Below are 18,488 nucleotides of genomic sequence, written 5' to 3' on the forward strand. Positions count from 1 at the left end.
CGCTTCTTTTCACCCTGCTGTCAGGTTTACATAACCAAATTTAAGCAACCAAGACTAAAATCTCAGCCAGGGGCCAGGTTTTATGGAGAAGGTCCTCTCGTTCTTAGGATCTCCCGTTTCTAATTGTTCTTGGCCTCCTCGTTGTGAGGAACCCCCAGAGCTGGTGGTGGCAGAAGCCCCCTTAGGAAAAAGCTAACAACCATCACATCTCATTTTTTTCCTAATTATCTAAAATGCTGTACAAAGATAACAAGTTCTTGCCATTATCAGGATCTCACTGACTAAAAGCAGCGATTTTGGAACTCCACACTCAATTATTTTCTTTTCATGAAGTAAAATTATTGTTAGCAAACTATTTAGATACGGGGGTTTTACAGGTTTTTTTCTTTTTTAATTAAAATTATAAAATTAAAGTCAAATTACAACACGAAGGCAATTAAGGGAAATAGCTAAAATAATATCAGATCTTCACTGGCTGAGAACTCAAATGAGGCATTAATCAGTCAAAGACAATATTGGAAAACAGAACCATCTTGTACCTAATTCATAACGGCCATCACCATCCACGAGAGACAGATCTCAGCACCACTAAAAAAGCCTTTAGAAGTTATTTAAAATATTTGAAATGTGCAAAGAAATGTGCTTTTTTTCCAATATCTCTAAGCTTATGAAAAGCCTGGGGCCAAGTACTAAGAAGCAGTTTTGTAGCTGTTGATACAGACGTTTCTCCAGAAACGTCTGGCCCAAAAAGCTCAGCTCATCCACAGGATTCTGAACGTGCTCTCACTGTTAGTTTCTATTTGTAGTTGTGTCAATTAAACAGCAACAGCAAATTTATGCTGCTTTGAAACCAGGCATTCATCAAGTCTTTCAGAGGCATCCCTGGTGAGAGGGTGTTCCAGCACTGTTAAATATGCCCCAGTTTAATCAAAATAAGTCCTTCATCATTTCATTACTCTGCTCTTTATCTTGCACTGCTTCACAGTGGCTCAGTCCTTGATGCCTCCCCAAAGGAATTCCTGATCACTGCCACAGCTTTCCCACGGCATCCCACCTGAGCAGGCATCAAGCCTGGAGTTACTGCACGGAATCATTCCCTGCTTCAATCCCAAATTCCTACCCAACAAACCCCCTCGTTTTTCAAATTACAATCAGCTCACAGGTTCTGTCGCTCACAGCGAGCTCCTTGCCCTCCAACACAAAAACCAAATTCAAGCCATAGCTTACAGATGCTTGGGGAAGCTCCAGGAAGGGCATTTCTTGGCACCAGCAGCTCTACTAAAACAGGAGGGCATCTCCTGAGCTCTGCCCAGTCTTTGCCCAGGGAGGAGAGTACGAACAGGAAAGCATTTCCAGAAGCTGAGGTGGTATTCTCACGGTTCCTGGCCGGTGATGGATTCTCCCTTCCTGACATCAGCCAGGCACTTCTTCCAGTCCAACCAGGCAAGGAGCTCTGCAGAGTAACTGCACACACGGAAGGGGCCTTCTCTGACTTACTTTGACCCCAGCATCTCATCTTTTAGGGTCACTCTAATGTTCAGGATTTTATGCTTCTCTCTCATCCAGCATTCAGTTTTCACTTTTCCAGCCTCTGCTGTTATTCCTTGTAAGCTCTTCCACATTTTCAATCATCTTTGTTGCCCTTTCTCTCCCCCTTCAACAGGTCTCAGTAACTCCCTTTGAGAGACCAAAACTGCACCCCATACCCGTCTGACAATACACTTCTTATTCCAAATTCTGTTCTGTTTCCACCAACCCTAGTTTTCAATTTTACTTTCTTGACTGTCCAAGGACACTTAGTCATAGTTTTTAGCTGGAAAAAAAAAATCCCCATCTTAACCCTTGTGCTATTTCAGGGCAGCAGCAGCAGCACTTCACTGTTTTACCTTCACTGACTCTCGTGGCATTCACAGTTTCCTCACAGAAATGCCCAGGACTAAAACATTCTCCTTCAATCACTATCCTAAAAGATTTAGCATTGGCAGCAAACTGCACACCTCTGAAATTCCCAGCTCCTGGGCTCCTGTCTCCGGTGGCTGTGACCACAGCTTCCCAAGGCTCTCCTCTCAGCACTGCAAACAACTTCTGTTCCTATCTAGCTTGGTTCTTTGTTATTAATTAAAGCACATACACAGCTAAAAGGCAACCACATTCCAATCCTGCAGCTGTCCTGTACCACTGCCAGGCTGTATTCCCATTATCCCTTGCACATTTGACTGTTCTTGGACAAGTAATAGTTCTGCCAGGTTGCATTCCCGTTATCTCTCGGACATCTCCCTGTTCTTGGGTCCAACAGTTCAATCACCTTCCAACACACTGCCCTTGCAGAGGTTTTCCAGGTAAAATCCTGCTCCAGCTCCTCCACCCACCCCTGCTTTCCCAACCTCCCTGGCTGCTGAGAAAAGCAGGGAGGGCCTGACCTTCCTGGGAGCCAGGACTGAGCTCCATGAATGAATATCCGTGGGCTGGGTCTGCCCTGCTGACCTTTGTGACACACAGAACTCCGTTACTGCCCTGCAGCCAGATTTTAATTAACTACTTCAAAAGGCTACTTCGTATTTCTGCTTTCTTTGCTGGACTTTCCCCGTTTGTCAGGACACCTGTCTGTGCCTCATTCATATTGTTTAATTTAATTCCTTCGCAATTAAAATTCAGAAATCAGGAATCAAACCTGGGATAACTCACTGCCATTACAATCACTTCAGCCCCTGTATGGTTGGCCTCATCCCTGTGCCTCCACGTCCTACTTGCTCTTTTCTTTCTGATCTCGATTTCAGCCCCCGTGGAACGGGGCTGAAAACTTCCTTGGAGCAATCCTGGCGTGCACCCTGAGAGCTCCAAGAGGGGCAGAGAAAGCTAGGGTTGGAAAGGACCTTAAAGCTGCATCCTCCTCTGTGTACAACCTGCTTCTCAAAGGAAGCCCCAGGGGTGGTTTGTTTTTTCAAATCTCTGTTTTTTTGAAAGAAATAACAAGGTGGTGACATAGACTCTTAACCCCAAGAAAGGCAAAATATAGCCATAACAAGCCAAAAAGTGCTATTATGCTGTAAGCAAGCCTGCAGCTGCACTTCTTTTTGCTTCAACAACTGACAGCCACAATTAGGGCTAAAAGGAGAAGAACCGGAGAATGTGAGGCAAAGATTGCAGCACAAAAACCAACACAATTCTAGGAGACATAAAACCCATTAGGACAATAAAGCAGCAGGAAGCCAGTGAAACCTCAGGGCTGACAGCTAATGGGGGAAAAAAGGCCTGAGGTTATGTTTCTCTTTTACATCTGGAGAGTTTGGGATTAGATTTCCCTCCAGTATCTGAAGGGGCTTGCAAGGAGTCTGGAGAGGGGCTCTGCATCACGAACTGCAGTCACAGGACAAGGGGCAAGGGGTTCAAACTGAAAAAGGGCAAATTTAGGTTGGACATGGAAAAGAAATTCCTGGCTGGGAGGGTGGGCAGGCCCTGGCACAGGGTGCCCAGAGAAGCTGTGGCTGCCCCTGGATCCCTGGAAGTGTCCAAGGCCAGGTTGGAGCACCCTGGGAGAGTGGAAGGTGTCCCTGCCCATGGCAGGGGGTGGAACAAGTTCTTTGGGGTTCTTTCCACACAAACCACTCTGGGATTCTGTGACTCCAGGAAATCCCTTGCTAATGGAAGCCACCAAGGAAATATTAATCTATTTTTTTCATACTTTCAATATTTAGAATTCTAAGCAGAAGTGTCACAACGTGCTGGCATTTTTGAACACTCATTAACGTTCAGTTCAACTCGCCCAGTCAGCACAAAGCTGGCAGAACCCGAAAAGGGAAGTAAGAAAGACTTCCTTGATGTCTCCTTTCCTTTAGAGTTCAAGAGATCTAGGTGGATCAAACACTTCTGAAATATTTTTAGAAGCCCCAGATTCCATTATTTACATTATCTTTCCCTTTGTGTGTTCAAGATGATGTGGTAGATAGAACAGCTCCCATCTTTCCTCTCTCTGCCTGAGTTTCCTCTGCAATGGAAACAAAGAAATCCATAAGCTGGAGACTCCGGCTCACTGGAGTGACTGAAACTGCCTTAAGTCAGGTGAAAATCACAAGGAAATGCAAGTATTTAATAAAAACATGTCTCTGTCGACACCAAACCTGTGATTTTCCTTTCCTACAGGATACCTATCTCCTGGTTCTCCAATCAGCGGCAGGCTCTCCTGCTTTGGTTCCAGCCTCAAAGAGAAATTTGGTATTTGTTCTCTGAGAAGGGGAAAACTCTTTATCAGGCCTCTTTGATGTCTTATTACATAACTCCCAAAAAAACCCACCCAGCTTTATAGGGAGGGGCAAGATTAAATAATCTCATCAGCAGTAATTTATTGACCAAAAGAAAAGAGTTTATGAACAATGGTGGAGCTGCACTGAGCAGCAAAGTGGGCAAGCCTTGGGTTTTGAGTAAAATTAAACATCAAAGAATGCACTTTGGTGGTTATGACTCCTGCCATTTCTTCCATCAATACCCAGCCCCAAAATGAGAACCTTACTCAGTGCTGGCCCAGATTTTGGTCTCAGGAAGAGCCAGACGACGTCAAATGAAGCAACCAACCGGTGTTTTATTATGAAAGGTCCCTGGCACCAAGAAACAACTTCAGAACTGTAACAGCCCCCTCAGAGCTGCAGCTGGCACCAGGAACAGCAACAAGGGATGGATGCCACCAAGAGCAGGGAGAGCATCTTCTCCCACAGGAGAGACCATTTCAAGGTTCCCAAATTGCAGAAAACACTAAATTCCAACTGAGGGGTTTCCAAGCTGTTAATGACCACAAAAGTTACCAACGCTGCAAGTGCAGAGTGACAATTCCTGTGGCAGTCACAGCCAGGGCTCTGAGCTGGGCAGAGGCATCAGGGGGCTGCTGCTTCCTTCATTGGAGCCACAAGAAGGAGAGACTCAACCAGGCAGCAGGAAAGCTGACCTGTGAGAAAACCAGCCTGGCTGGAATTCTACTCCGATTTAGATAAAAATGAAACTCCCTTCGATTCGAGACAAATCAACTCAGCCAAGGTTCAGCTCTGAGAAATCCCTCCAAATACCCAAGCCCTTGGAGCAGCCTGAGGATTATCTCGTTCTCCATCAAGGTCAACAATCCAGGAGCATTTTTAACCAGCAATCACAGAGGACTGATAGAAAAGCAGACCTTTAAAATAGTAATGATATATATATATTCATATATATATATATGTAATGACGGCGCTTTCTTTCATAAATTATATATGATTGTATGTCAAGAAAGTGATAAATGGAGATGCAGACACCACACACCCTCCCAAGGGATCTCTCAGTGCCTGTCAAGGTGGGCAGCAGTGTCCTTTCCTCTCTTGTAGGCACCTGCATGGTCAGTACCCACGTGGGGAGGAGAAGGACTGTATGAGCTGAGCAGCCAGTGAGGAGGAACTGCTTTTAATCTACATCTGTTGTATTTTTTAAGGAGAACATCAGGATTTATGATGCCCTGCATCACATGAAGGCAGGCAGAGAAGGGGCTGTGTAGGAAAGCCATCTGCAGGTCTAATTAATGGTAAGAGCAGCAGATTTGTGGGAAACCTATCCTGACTGACAACGGTTACCTGGGGAAATTCAGAACAGAATTAGGCCTCTGTTACCTGCAAAATCAGTTCTGATCCAAAAATCAAACAGACAGCAATTAACAGATACCAGCCATTTCCCCCTGCCCTGGCTTAAACCCTGCAGGTTGATGTAACGTCACTTATCCACCACTGGAAACCTTGCCCGCATCATAAATGTACCCATCCCACGTTTTTCCTGTACTCATAAGCTCCTGTAAGGTGGCCAGTGTTTCCATTCTCCTTCCTGTTTAAATCTCACAGTTCTCGCTGATTATAAAACGTTCTGCTCTAAGTGACAACTTCCAGTGGTTTATTTGTGCTTCAAGACTTTGATAACAGACAAATCCTGCGATACCCCAAATCCCCAACCGACTGGAAAAATTAAGATGAATGCAAAGCTGCAGATCTCTGGAAATTCGTTTTTCATCTCCACCGGCCCCAGCTAAGTTTCAAAGCCAGCTGACTAATTCTGGATGCCCCAGTGAGCAGAGCCAGGTCTGGTTACTCCTGTGGCTTTTCCTGTGCCACTGCACAACGGCCAGGACTGACAGCGTTTCTGTCCTTTGGGGAGTGTAATTTAGGGAAAGAAGCCCTTTGTGGAGGAATGGCCCAGTGCTGAGATACAATCCAACTACAGCCCAAACTGCAGAGCCTTTAAAACTATCTGTAACTGTATCCTGAGCAGGGAAAATAAATTTATGGATGTACATGGGGGGAGACAAATCATGGAGATAAGTATCCCGTATAAATCTACAGAGGCTCCATAATTACTGCATCAGAGATCCACGGTAAATCTTGTTCTCCTGGTGAGGACAGAGATCCTGATCCATCAGGGGTGTCTGTGGAGGAGCGCTGCAGTGCAGGTCAGACATGCACCTCTGAGGTGACTGTCCTGGCTGTCCCCACCCCACAGCACACCGGGGTGCAGTGCAGACAGCTCTGGGAGCACAGGACCTGCATTCCTGGAGGATGAAGTGATGAAATATCCAGGAATGTTCCAGCTGCTGAGGGCCAGCCCCTTCAGGGAGCAGGTACAGCCTGCTCCAAACCTCCTGCACGTGCTGGGTAGAGGTCGGGTCGCCAGCAGGAACTGCTCCAACCCACAGCACACCTCAGTCCATCCCAAACATCCCACAGTGACTCCCTGGCTGGTTGCTGGCCCAGGAGCAGCCCCTGGGCTCCGGCCAACGTTAATTTACTCCCCTTCAGAGCTGAACCACAGCGTCCCATGAACACCCCGCACGGAATGGTTTCCCTCACCGAAACACAGAGCCCAGACGTGCTGCCATCTCCCTAATTGGATAAGCAATGGGATTGCAGGCAGCTCTGCTGAGTGATGCACGTGCCAACTGCCGGGGAATAAAGGGCAAAAGAGCTAACCATGAATTTCTATTAATTCCTCAGAGCGGTGCCAAGCACCGGGGGCGCAGCAGGGCTTGAACCGAAGCCTGGCCGTAATTTAAAGGCAACACTTCCACTTCCAGCTGGGTTTCTCCTAGAAACAAGGTTCACATAATCCTGCCACACCACTGCCTTTTTGTCCTTCCCCGCAAAACAAATCCTGATAGCAGTATCAAAGCTGTTGAGATGTAAATCACTTCAGGAAAGCAGCAGCCAGACAGAGGAGAGTGATTCCCAAACACCTCTATGAGGGAGATGTGCTGCAATTACACTTCATGTTCTTTAAACACGAGGAAAAGCCATGGAAGGGACACTTGTTCCAACTCTCTGGGAGAGGGAAATGCCTGGCAAGGGCCCCCAGAGCCCAGGGAGGAGACACAAACCCCGAAGGACCTTGGAATCCCCCTGCTCTTTTATTCAGGGCAGGACTTTCAGGTTCAGAAGCATTTCTGCAGTTCATCTGTAAGGGTGATCTCTCCCTGGAAATGTTTTTTTTTTTTAACAAGAATTTACTAAAAGGGGATAAATAGCCATGCATTTGATGCCCCTGATAACTTGGTGCCATAACTCTTATCACCTGTAATAAAGCAGGCAGGCTCTTGGAGAGGAATGTTATATCCTTGCTTTTGTGCAAAGAAAAGCTGGAGCTGCCAACCCCTATATTAAAACCTGAATTTCTGCCACTGTAGGTATTTTTTCCCCCTATCCAGAGAGTGTGGAAAGCAGCTCTAGGAGCATCTCTGCAGTTATTTTAAAGCCAGAGCCAGCCACTGCTGCAACCTCATCTCCCTCGATCTAACTCCATCCACGAGACCTGTAGAGGGCAGTGGATAAAAGAAAATAAAGCACCAGCAATAGCAATACATGTTAAATAGAAATTTAAAAAATTGGAATCTCATCTAATTACTCCCTCATATTGAAAAGCTTCCAGGTAATTCTATGGATTAGTGGATTACTGCAATGGGATTTTTCCAAGCCCAAATCCCGGGCTCTCTGGCAGATTGCACTGGCAGGTTTCACAGCAATGCTCTTCCCCTGGGATTTATTTTTTTTTTTTCGAACAGGAATCACTTCCTTGCACCTCAGCTAAAATGTGCAGCAGGCCCTTTGACTTCCATGGTGCTCCTGGGCAAACAAGGCTTCCCCTTCCCCTGGGGAGAGTCACATTAAACCAAGAAACAGTGGGAAAACAGCGGAGCAAAGCTGAGTGCTTATACAACATGCAACAGGATAACGTTAGTGTTCAATTTAACACCAACTTAATATCAAACCAGCCAGGAGCCAGAGCAGAAAACAGCTTCTTGGATAACTCCACTTTGGTTTTTAGAGCACGAAGAGGATGCAGAACCAGAACCACGCTGTTGATAACCTCGTTATCCATGTGACCACGGCATTTAAAATGAGCTCATTGCTGATGGAATATGTGAAATCCCGGATAAAACTTGAATTAGGCGCAGCAGATAAAAGCACTGCAGTACAGATACCGTACACTCTGCCTTACCTCGCACGTAAGAGCGTCAATCGATACAGCACCAGGCCCTGATTACCCAATTCCAGCCCTGCTCCACTGACTTCTCACAGCTCTGCTGTGCAGTGCTGGAACTGCCTCTGCAGTTACCAGGGGCACAGCTGTCCACACCTCAGGTAATGCAGATTACATCTGCAAACACATCCCAAAACACCAGGAGCTGAGGAGGCATCAGAACAACGCTTGCTAAGTCATGTGCTGGAAGGTGATGCCGGGGCTCTGAGGGTGTCAGTACTCAAAGGCCTGGTCCTTGCTGCAGGCAACCCCCTCCAGACAAACAGAGAGCAGGAGTCAGCAATGCATTATTGTTCCTTCCAGACTCCTGGGTGACTCACCACGGTTATAAATTGCCACTGCTCCCAACAAGTCAGACACCGACAATTTACTCTCACCTGCTGCATTTCGTAACCTTGCTTGTGATTGTTTGGTTTTTTTTTCCCCTGCCCCTGCGATGGTCTCATCCCTTTTCCATTAGCGTTCGCTGCTGTATCAACTCCCTCAGATTTAAAAAAGACCTAGAGAGATAACAGCTGCCTTAGCAACTCCCATTTGTGACAACACACACTCACCTGGACTTCTGAGCCTTCCTCATGCTCCAGAGAGTTGCTGCAGCGTCACAGGGAGAGAGCCTGCAGGAATGAAAAATTGGGACAGTGTTACTCATGCTCAGGACAGAAAGGGACTCAGTAAAGTTTCTATCGCCCATTATACAGATCTCTGCATGTCACCACAGGGCAGGGACAGCAGCAGCCTGCTGTCCTGGAGGAATCTGCCTTCCTGGCAGGAGCTCACTTTGGGTGATGGCACTTTGAGGGGAAGGAAATGCCAAGGCAGAGAGACAAAACGAGGAGAGGATGAACAGTAAGAACGTGTCGCAGGCGCGGTGGCATCGGCTGAGGGCTGGGCTTGATGATCTTGGAGATCCTTGCCGGTTAAAACCACGACAGCTGTACTGTTCCCACTGGCTGGATCCAGCCGGCAGGAGGTTGTTCCTGTTTTCCCACACAGCCTTTGTCCTGACCCCTCACTTGCACCCCAGTGCTCCTCAAACAGATTAAATCCAAGTCCAGCTTTCAAACGCCTTGAGAAATCCTTACCTCCCTGGAGGTACTGTTAGTATACAGACGGGGGGGGTAAGTCACTCAAAAACACACACATTTATTCCAAGGATTTCTAAAAACATTCCAAAGTCTATTTTCATTCTCTCATTAGCAAGTGCACTGAGCAGCTTCTGGCAAGCAGAGCTGTTACGCCCATTAAAAATAGAAATTAAAAAAATTGAATTTACAAACTGCCTTAATGGGAACAGGGGAAGGTTTCAGTGGTCCCCACCATCAGCGCTGCCCTCTTCAAACTTTAACTGGAGCAAAATGAACTTGAGTCTTCACACTCAGTGATTTGCAGGTGAAAGCCAAATCCCTGGATATTTGTGTTCAGAATTGCAGGGGGGCCTGGTTTAGGTCTTTGGGGAAACTTTAGTGTAACCACCATCAGGGATGTTGCTACACTGGCCTCAGGCAACTCATCCACCGCTTGAACTGTCAGTGCACCCAAATATCTGCTACAAACATTCCCTACTGTGATTTCCACCCGTTGATTTCATCCATCATGGATAAAAAGAACAGAATTACAGAATCATTAGGGTTGGAAGAGACCTTTAAGATCATCAGGTCAACCCAGCACCACCATCACGTTCACCACTCAGTCACGTCCTCAAGTGCCACATCCACATGTTTTGGGGTTTTTTTTAGCTTTAAAGTCACTGTTCTCGTAGTGAAAGACTGTTTAAAAACTTGCCTCCTTTCCTTTTCACACTAAATATCAATTTATCCTTTAAGGGTTGGATTCTTACTGAGCAACACCCTTATTTTTTTTCCCTCGGGAGAAAAGCAAGGGAATTTGAGCACTGCCAGACCCTGGACTCACTCTGGCTGATTTCACCCTGGTTTCAGATAGAAACGGGATTTCCCATCCCTCTCCAAACTGGCACTGGGAATGGCTCAATGTCTTTCAGAAGCTGCCTGTGCTGTCAAGTGGCTCTCAGGAGCTTTTTAAGGGTGCTGAGGTGCCTTTAAACCAACTCTGCTCAAGGAGATATTCTTTTTTTTTTTTTTGAGTGCTCATTCTTAGTCTATTTTTCTTCAACTACAAAACAAAGGATAATTAAAAGAAAATACTATCATAAATCAGCATTAAAAAAAAAAAAAAAAGAGAGAACAAACCTGGTACCCAAAGGAAAGCATTTCACAATGTAACAGTACAGTAATTTAACCCAGTTGCATTCAGATTTCCGTTCTTATTTTGCCATAAAATGCTGGATTTTTTTTCCTGAAGCAGGAGCCACGGTGCACACAGTTGTAGTTTCCCATGACTCCACCACCAGCAGCTCCTCCTGCCCTTCCCAGGCTGGCTTTCAGATCTTCCTAAAGCAGCAGGACATTCCCCTGGAACAACCTGGCTAAGGGCAAGAGAGCCCAACCCTCCTGTTGCACTTTTTGGAATAAAACAGTGCCACTGACCAAAATTTGCAGCTGTGTGTGAGAAAGGGAGGCAGAAATATAAATTGCACTCACACTGGAACTATGATTCAACAGGAGAACAGAATCATTAAGGCTGGAAAAGACCTCCAAGATCATAAATTCCAGCCTTGGACCCAATACCACCGTGGCCACTAAACCAAGTTGTGAAGTGTCACATCTACTTGTTTTCTGAACACCTCGATTTGGGTGAAACTGAGAAAATTTAAGTCTACAACTGTAAATTAATTTATTTCAGACCCTATCGACGTCTCCCCCTTTTCACCACCCAGATTATCTCACTTAGGTCCTGCTGAAGCTGGTGACAGGGAAACAAGGGACAGCCAGGAAGAAGGCAAAGAGGCAAGAAGGATTAAGTTGGGGACTGAAGCACTGGTGGCTCCAAAAAAAAAAGAGCCACCAATTCACACCCCAGATGATGGGTGAGACCACTCTTATCCCAAAGAGGTTTTTTATCCTGTTAAACTGAGGAGTGATCCTGCCTTTCTTCATCCCAGTTATGCAAGAAAGGAATCACCCTCCCTGCAGATCTGCTAGGTCTACTCAGATGAAATTAAACCATCACAGCAGAGCCTTCCACAAGCGTGGGAATTATAATTTTCCCATCACTCTTTGTCACCTTCGCAGCAGTGATGTCTTTATCTGCTGTATTTTTCCCTGTTCGTGTTTTGGTTTTGTCTCGTTCACCTTTTAACATTTTGAAAGCTCCTGAGACATCTGAGAGGAAAAAAGGAGAGAGGGACACGTTGAACGAGGTGTGACGCTAAGGACATGGATATTCAACCTGCCTCTGTGTTGGAATGGTGGCTGCTACAGGAAAACAAAACAAAAAAAAACAAAAAAACAAAAAAAAAAAAAAAAAAAAAAAAAAAAAAAAAAAAAAAAAAAAAAAAAAAAAAAAAAAAAAAAAAAAAAAAAAAAAAAAAAAAAAAAAAAAGGTGAGAGATTGCAGATTTTCCTTCCTGTATAATTGTTTCTCTTCAAAACAAATCCTGCTTCCAATCCTAGGGGAAGGCATGCGGTGGAGTTTGAACCAGCTGCTAAAACCAGTGAGCAGTTGCTTCAAATAGGGGGTTTGCTTACATTCTTTCACGTCAGTGGAATCACAGTTCAGGCTGTGAAAATGCCCTTGCAATGGCTGGGTGCAGGTGGCTCAGGAGATGCTCTGAAATCATGAATGCAAAGAGCAGGGACAACTAGATGGGTTGCTTTCACGGCCTGAGCAGTTTTTCACCTCTCTAGAGGGGAAACAGTCTCTCTCCATCTTTCCTCTTGGCCCCTTTCAGGTCCTGGGAGGCCACAGTTGGGTCACCCCAAAGCTTCTCCTCTCCATCTCAACAAGGGCCAGTAAGTGACGGATCAGTCCTCGTAAAAGTTAAATTAATTTAGAGCGTGATCTCCTCCGTACCTGTCTTACAGAAGGACATGCAAAGTGGCCTTGCCAGGGCCTGGCATCACTGTCCCTTCTGCGAAGGGACAAAGCCCCAGACAACCCTTCAATAACATGAAATCACTCCGAGACAACGCTCTGCTTAGGAACATGTAACAAGAGAATGGCAGGAACTTTGTGAGCCCCCTCCACGGGAGGATTAGAAGTTCGCAATCATCATGAAGAATTCAGAAGCAGAAGGTCTTACACAGTCAGTATGATCTCAAACACTCATATTTAATGAAACACTGAATTAGTCACTGGTCCTTGAGCGTCAGAGGCACAGAATAAGCTGGGAAGCCTCTAAATAAACAGCTTTATCTGCCCAGAACAGCAGTGGTGAGTGCAACAACTTGCCCATATCTCCAAAAAGAAGATCTGTGAGTGGGAAGATAGAGAGTAACAAAGTACAAGTTTGTTCAGCAGGGCCAGATGGCCAAAATCCAGCTCCCTCCCAGAGGAAGCAGAGGGGCAGCTCCAGTGCACTGGAGCCATGGCAAGTGTGCTCCAGGGAGCCTGCCCGTGCCCAGCCAAAATTCCTACAGATCTGTGGAAAACCAGGAGGGAGCTTTGGCTGAACAAAGGACTGGTTGTTGCCGTGAGCCAGAGCAAACCCTTGAGCTTCCCAGTGATCAGAAACACCAGCAGGAGTTACAGGGGGGCTTCAAAGGAAGGGGAAAACCTCCAGACCTTCCTTTGGCTCAGCTCTCTGCATCGGAGGCTCGCACATCTCGATCAGGATTCAAGATGACTCATATTCCACAGCCTGCTTTCTAATCCCTAAAATACCATCACCACGGATAGCTGCTCGCAAAGATGCTTTAAGGCACAGTGGGTAAAAACCCTGACGGGCATTTTTCTTCCCCTCTTTAATCAATTAAAATTTAACTCTCTCCCTTGCCAGACCTCCACACTGACACGTAACAGCAGCCCCCATCCAAACCATGCATTGATGGTGGGTTTCTGTGATCTGCTGTGCATCATATTATATTAAGCTGAGAAAAAGTGGCCTCTTATCACAACTACCGGGACTGTTTTTCCTTCCATGTCGATTTACATCCAAATAAGCAACTTATCAACCTTGCAAATGTCAACCTGCACCGAGGCAGGGAGCTGTGAAGCTCTTGAGCAGACACTCTCCTTGGGACTGAAAGGTCAGTGTGCATGTTATTTATTCTTACCAGGGAAATATTTTACTCTTAAGTCAGGGAGGACTTTCACGCTGTCCACAGAAATAATAATGGCAGATCTTAACCCAGGAAAGTCTGGCCTCAGTTAGAATCGAATTAAAACTTGCAGAAGGATTCATTTTTCCTAACCCACAGAACGCCAAGTGGCATCATGGCAAAGGCAACCACAAAACGGAGATTGGGGTTTTTACCCACCTGCAAAACAGCACAGCACAAGCAGGAAGGAAGATCTGGGTTATCAGGGGAGCTTTGCATGAGCTCAGGTATTGGAAAGAACCTGAACAACACTGATGGAGGGCTAATGACAGCAGGGGGCTTTCCACTTTGACTATTCAAATCAGACCTGCTGTTGCCTGACTGAGAGAATCTGTAAACTGGATTAGCTCCCAGTGATGATCCTATTTATGTGCAAAAAAGCATGTGCTTGGAGCACAACTACTGGTGCAGGTAAAGGAGGGAGAAAGGCATAAATAAGATATGTGGCCTATTAGCAAACACATAATATCATGTGTAAGAATATCAACTGTTTAGGAAGAGGTGCCTAATAAACTGTAATTGCTGGTGCTGCCGGCTGGCTCCCACTGCGATGCTGTTTGATTAACAGTGTAACCAACAATTTGTTCCTTGTGGCATTGTTTGAGCACAGAGGATGTAGATCACTGTGAAAATAAGGTAGATCTGTGTTTGGAGGAATAAGCCTCCGGGGTTAGCGGGAGAGAGAGATGCAGTAGGAAAACAGCGCTGCACTAACACAACATTTTTAATGTGCAAGTACCACTGCTCTGAGAGAAACAACAGCAGTGCAGCCACCGCAGCAAAATCAATAAAAATAACCCCGCTTTCTGAGGAATAAAGTCATTATTATTGTAACAAAGGACAGCTTGGCCCTTAAGCTTTCTTGAAGGTACCGGTCTGGCTACTGACACACAAACCAACCCAATCCAAACCAAGCCAATCCAAACCTGGCACTCCCATCCCGTACTTTGCCAGAGCTTTCCCCGTCCCAGAGCCACCTGGTGGCAGAACTGACTCCCAGAACGCCCAAACTGCCCAAAACCAGAGAACAAAAAGGCAGAGCCTTCTGTTAAATCCAAGTCAGTCCAATTATCCACGGCGAGTTTTATCTGAGCAACATAGAAACCTTTTCTTTTCAAACAGCCAGACGAGAATCAAGGTTTCACTAAGGAGCTCCGTGCTGTTTAAAACAACTTCTTCCCGCTGGTTTTTAGCACATGGAAATGCAAAACCTTCTAATGCTAATTAATGTGAAGTTTTTAATTTATGACATTACTTTTGCCAGCAATTTTCCTTCTTGCATGGAACCCCTATCAGGATGTTTATCAGTGAGCATTTATTTAATAACACGAGTTTCCAAACTGGCTCCTCTAACGTCAGTGCTTCACCCCTGGAATAAAATGTGAGCTAAAACCCAGCATATATAGACATTTTCTTGGTGCTGGGTAACTCACAGCTGTGATGCAAAAAAGCAAGTCAGGTGTTGAGGGAATGGAAAACAGCAGAGAAATCACAGAATCACCAAAACCAAAAAAAAAAACCATCCTGTTCCAACCCCCTGCCACGGGGGACAGCTCTGAAGATAACGCAGTAAGAGATATTTAGACCATTTCTCTCCTACTGGAGTATTTTTTAAGTTCTTCATGGAAACCACCTGATTTTTTCTTTTTTTTTTGGCAGGGGTTGGGGTTTGCTCCACAAAGACTGCAAAGTTACATTCCCTTTCGAAACAAAGGCGGCTGTTTTTGCCAGGAAACCCTCTATTTTACCTGTCTTCACCCAAGGTTCCTGCTCCTCAGTGTTCACTGATTTCCCCTCTTGGAGCAGGGCCAGCAGTGCCACACCGAGCTGAACCGCTGGTGCTCACAGCTGGTCTCTGTCTCACAATCAGCACCATCAGGCTGCAGGTGTGGGGTTTCTTTCCCACTGAACACTCTATTGGTTGTTGCCTGGATGTTAAAAATCTGTTCTCCCAGAACATCTGTCCTTCAGGGTCCTGTTGGACGTAAGCTAACAGGGACACCACCTTTCATCTTATTATATGTGTACAGTTCTGTTTGTTTCTGGAATCCCCACGATATTACAGTTTCTTTTTGTTGTTAAACAAACAAACAAACAAAAAACAAGCAAAGAAAAAAAAATGAGTTTGAATTCCCCGTGAGTTTCTCACTCCTCTCAAAAAATGTGAACACAGGATTTGCAACGGCACACCTCGGGATAGGGAGATATTTACCACTGCTCTAAACCTGTCACAGAAACCAAGCTGATGAAAATGTGAGAGTTCTCATGACTTAGGGTCTCCTGTTCATAACCTTGTTTTAACCTGCCTTTTTCATTCTTTCATAAGAGACCTCCATGAGTTCATTTCTATAATTAAGTTGCTTTAAAATGGCAGAGTGGGCCTGGGGACTCGCAGCATCTCTGCTGTACATGATATGCTGTGTATCATCCCATGATGACTCTGTTCTGATGAGCCCCGGGAAAGCATCCTTTGCATGTTACAGTTCCAGCCCTGCCCAGCATTTTGGTCAGTGAGTGGCCATCAGAGAGTCAGCTCAGCACTCATCACCTCGTGGGTGGGATTTTTGCCTTCTCCACTCTGCACCCCCTTCCAGAGGATTTCACCTCCACTCCTTGCCCAGGCACTTTGTTTGCTCAGCCCTCGGGCAGTTTTCCACAGTCAGCACTCGGCTTCACTGCTCCAGTAAAAGCATCAGCAGCACACTCTGCCTCTTTTGCAGTTCATTTATCAGTTGAGTACCACAGGTTTGTGCACAGATTCTCTGGGGACTGTGCTGCTGTCATCCTCTCACTCACAGACCTGATCAGCCAGTCCCACCTTCTGTTCCATCTCCTTTGACCAATTTGTTCGCCGATCTGTTGAACATTCCTTTTCTTTCTCATCTGTTCAGCTTTGATCCCCCATCCCCAGAGGGTCAGCCACGGTGTAGAGCACACCCACATTTCACTGTGAGGGCCCATTTTGGGGCTAAACCTGCTCCTTTTCACTCCCGTGATGCCATTTTGGTCTGGGGCTGCCGCTCTGGGGGTGGGATTGTGCTATGAGTCCCCATCCCTGGGAGTGTCCAAGGCCAGGCTGGACGGGGCTTGGAGCATCCTGGAATAGTGGGAGGTGTCCCTGCCCACGGCAGGGGGTGGGATGAGACGGGCTTTGAGGTCCTTTCCAATCCAAACCATCCGGTGATTCTGTGAATGAACAGCCCTGAGAAGAAGTTCCTCATCTTGGTATCCTGGTATCTTCCTGCTCCTCCTGCAAGGCCAGGGGTCAGACCTGCAGCTGCTTGGAACTTCCTAGAATAAGGCTCAGAACCTGCTATTGAAAAGCTGAGGGTTTATTTATTCTGAATTTATGGAATTCCCAAGCTCTCAGCTCTTCAGGGGAAATCACAGCTCTTTGCCGAGCAGGTGCTCTGGAAATTGTTGCAGAGCTTCAGCTATGTGCTACAAACAAACACTTCTTTTAAAAAAAAAAAGTTGAATTTCCATATGTTGAAACTCCTGTTTATAGCAGCCCCCTGCTCTGAGTCCCTAACAGAATGGCAGTCTGCTTGTGATTATGAAATTTTATCCTGCCTTTGTCATACTAATCCACAAAGTCAACAGCGTTCTGTTGTGCAATATTTTTGTCCTTCCCAGCATTACAGGAGTTTAAAAAGACCTATCAAAGACCTTGTGTCAAGGTTATTAAAGAAGAATTACAGGGGGCTGGCTGGTCACAGGACCTTTCCCTTAGGAATGCTTCCAATACCTGCCCTGCAACCTGGGAGTTCAGCTCTCGGTGCATCCCCTCCTCTCTTCCCAGCTCCTTATCTGCCTTAGCCAGCTTCTTATAATTCCTGTATAATCTGCTGCATCTCCACGTTAAACAATCATTTCCTGTGGGAACTGCACTGAGGAAATGCTCCCTACAAATCTCAGCAGCTCCAGCCCCCCACACTCCTGCAGTCTGAGCTGTTCACTGGCTCAGCCAGAGGAACCGTCTCCACAGCCAGAGAAAATCACCCGCTGATCAGAATTCTGATTTTCATCCCACTTCTCACTTAGGACCTTCTTGATTACTCTTTGTTCAAAACCTGACCTGAGGAATAACTTAATCTGCATGTGCTTGTGAGGGTCTCTTTGGCACAGCATTCACACATCAGAGTCCATTATCCCCGTGTGGAAATAAACACTCCAAGCTTTTGTTAGAGACCAGAGACAAAAAAAAAAGGGGGAAAGTAACTTATTCAGCCTCTCCAAAGGAAGCAGCTGACAAAAAACAAGAGCTTTGCTATCCTTTACTCATCACACAGACTCAGCAACAACAGCTCCCAGCAGGAAGGAGACTCTGGAACTCCAGGATGATTTTACAGCTCAGCAAACTCCATCACTCCAACAGCAACATCAAACCAGCAGAGGAGCCTTTGGAGGTGGAATGGAAATGCTGCCGCTACCATTGCTCTGGCAAGAATCAGCTCCTGCCAAATTTTACAACAACTGTGCAACCTTGTTCATTAAGTTTTTCTGCTGCCAGCATTCCAAGAGGACAGATCCTCCCACCCTTACCCCACCAGCGTTTTCTGAGTTCAAGTTTCAAAGACATGGCCTTCAGTCACCAGGAAATCCTTGGAAGCATTACTCTCACTGCGTGTCCACAGAGACATCTTAAAACAGGACTGAATTTAAAACCAGAAAACTGAAAGAGAAGGGATACAAGGAAAAAAAAAAAACCAAAAAAATCATGTAGTTTTGAACTCAGCCTCGAGGAATACAGGTTGTTAAGTAGATTATTGGAGAGAG

The 18,488-nt window shown here is 45.9% G+C and overlaps 1 protein-coding gene across 7 annotated transcripts in view; it reads right to left on the bottom strand.

Moving 5' to 3' along the window:
* Positions 1 to 18,488, bottom strand: part of PCDH15 (protocadherin related 15) — a 315,783-nt gene that overhangs the window by 236,477 nt on the left and 60,818 nt on the right. For all 7 annotated transcript variants that reach the window (XM_027889680.1, XM_027889686.1, XM_027889679.1 and 4 more), the window contains exon 2: positions 9,087 to 9,146. The gene's annotated coding sequence lies outside the window, so the exon portion shown is untranslated. The remainder of the gene's footprint in view (positions 1 to 9,086; positions 9,147 to 18,488) is intronic.

This window comes from Empidonax traillii, unplaced genomic scaffold (assembly GCF_003031625.1).
Source record: "Empidonax traillii isolate 1590-97213 ecotype Southwest subspecies unplaced genomic scaffold, ASM303162v1 scaffold269:size870118, whole genome shotgun sequence".
Classification (NCBI taxonomy): domain Eukaryota; kingdom Metazoa; phylum Chordata; class Aves; order Passeriformes; family Tyrannidae; genus Empidonax; species Empidonax traillii.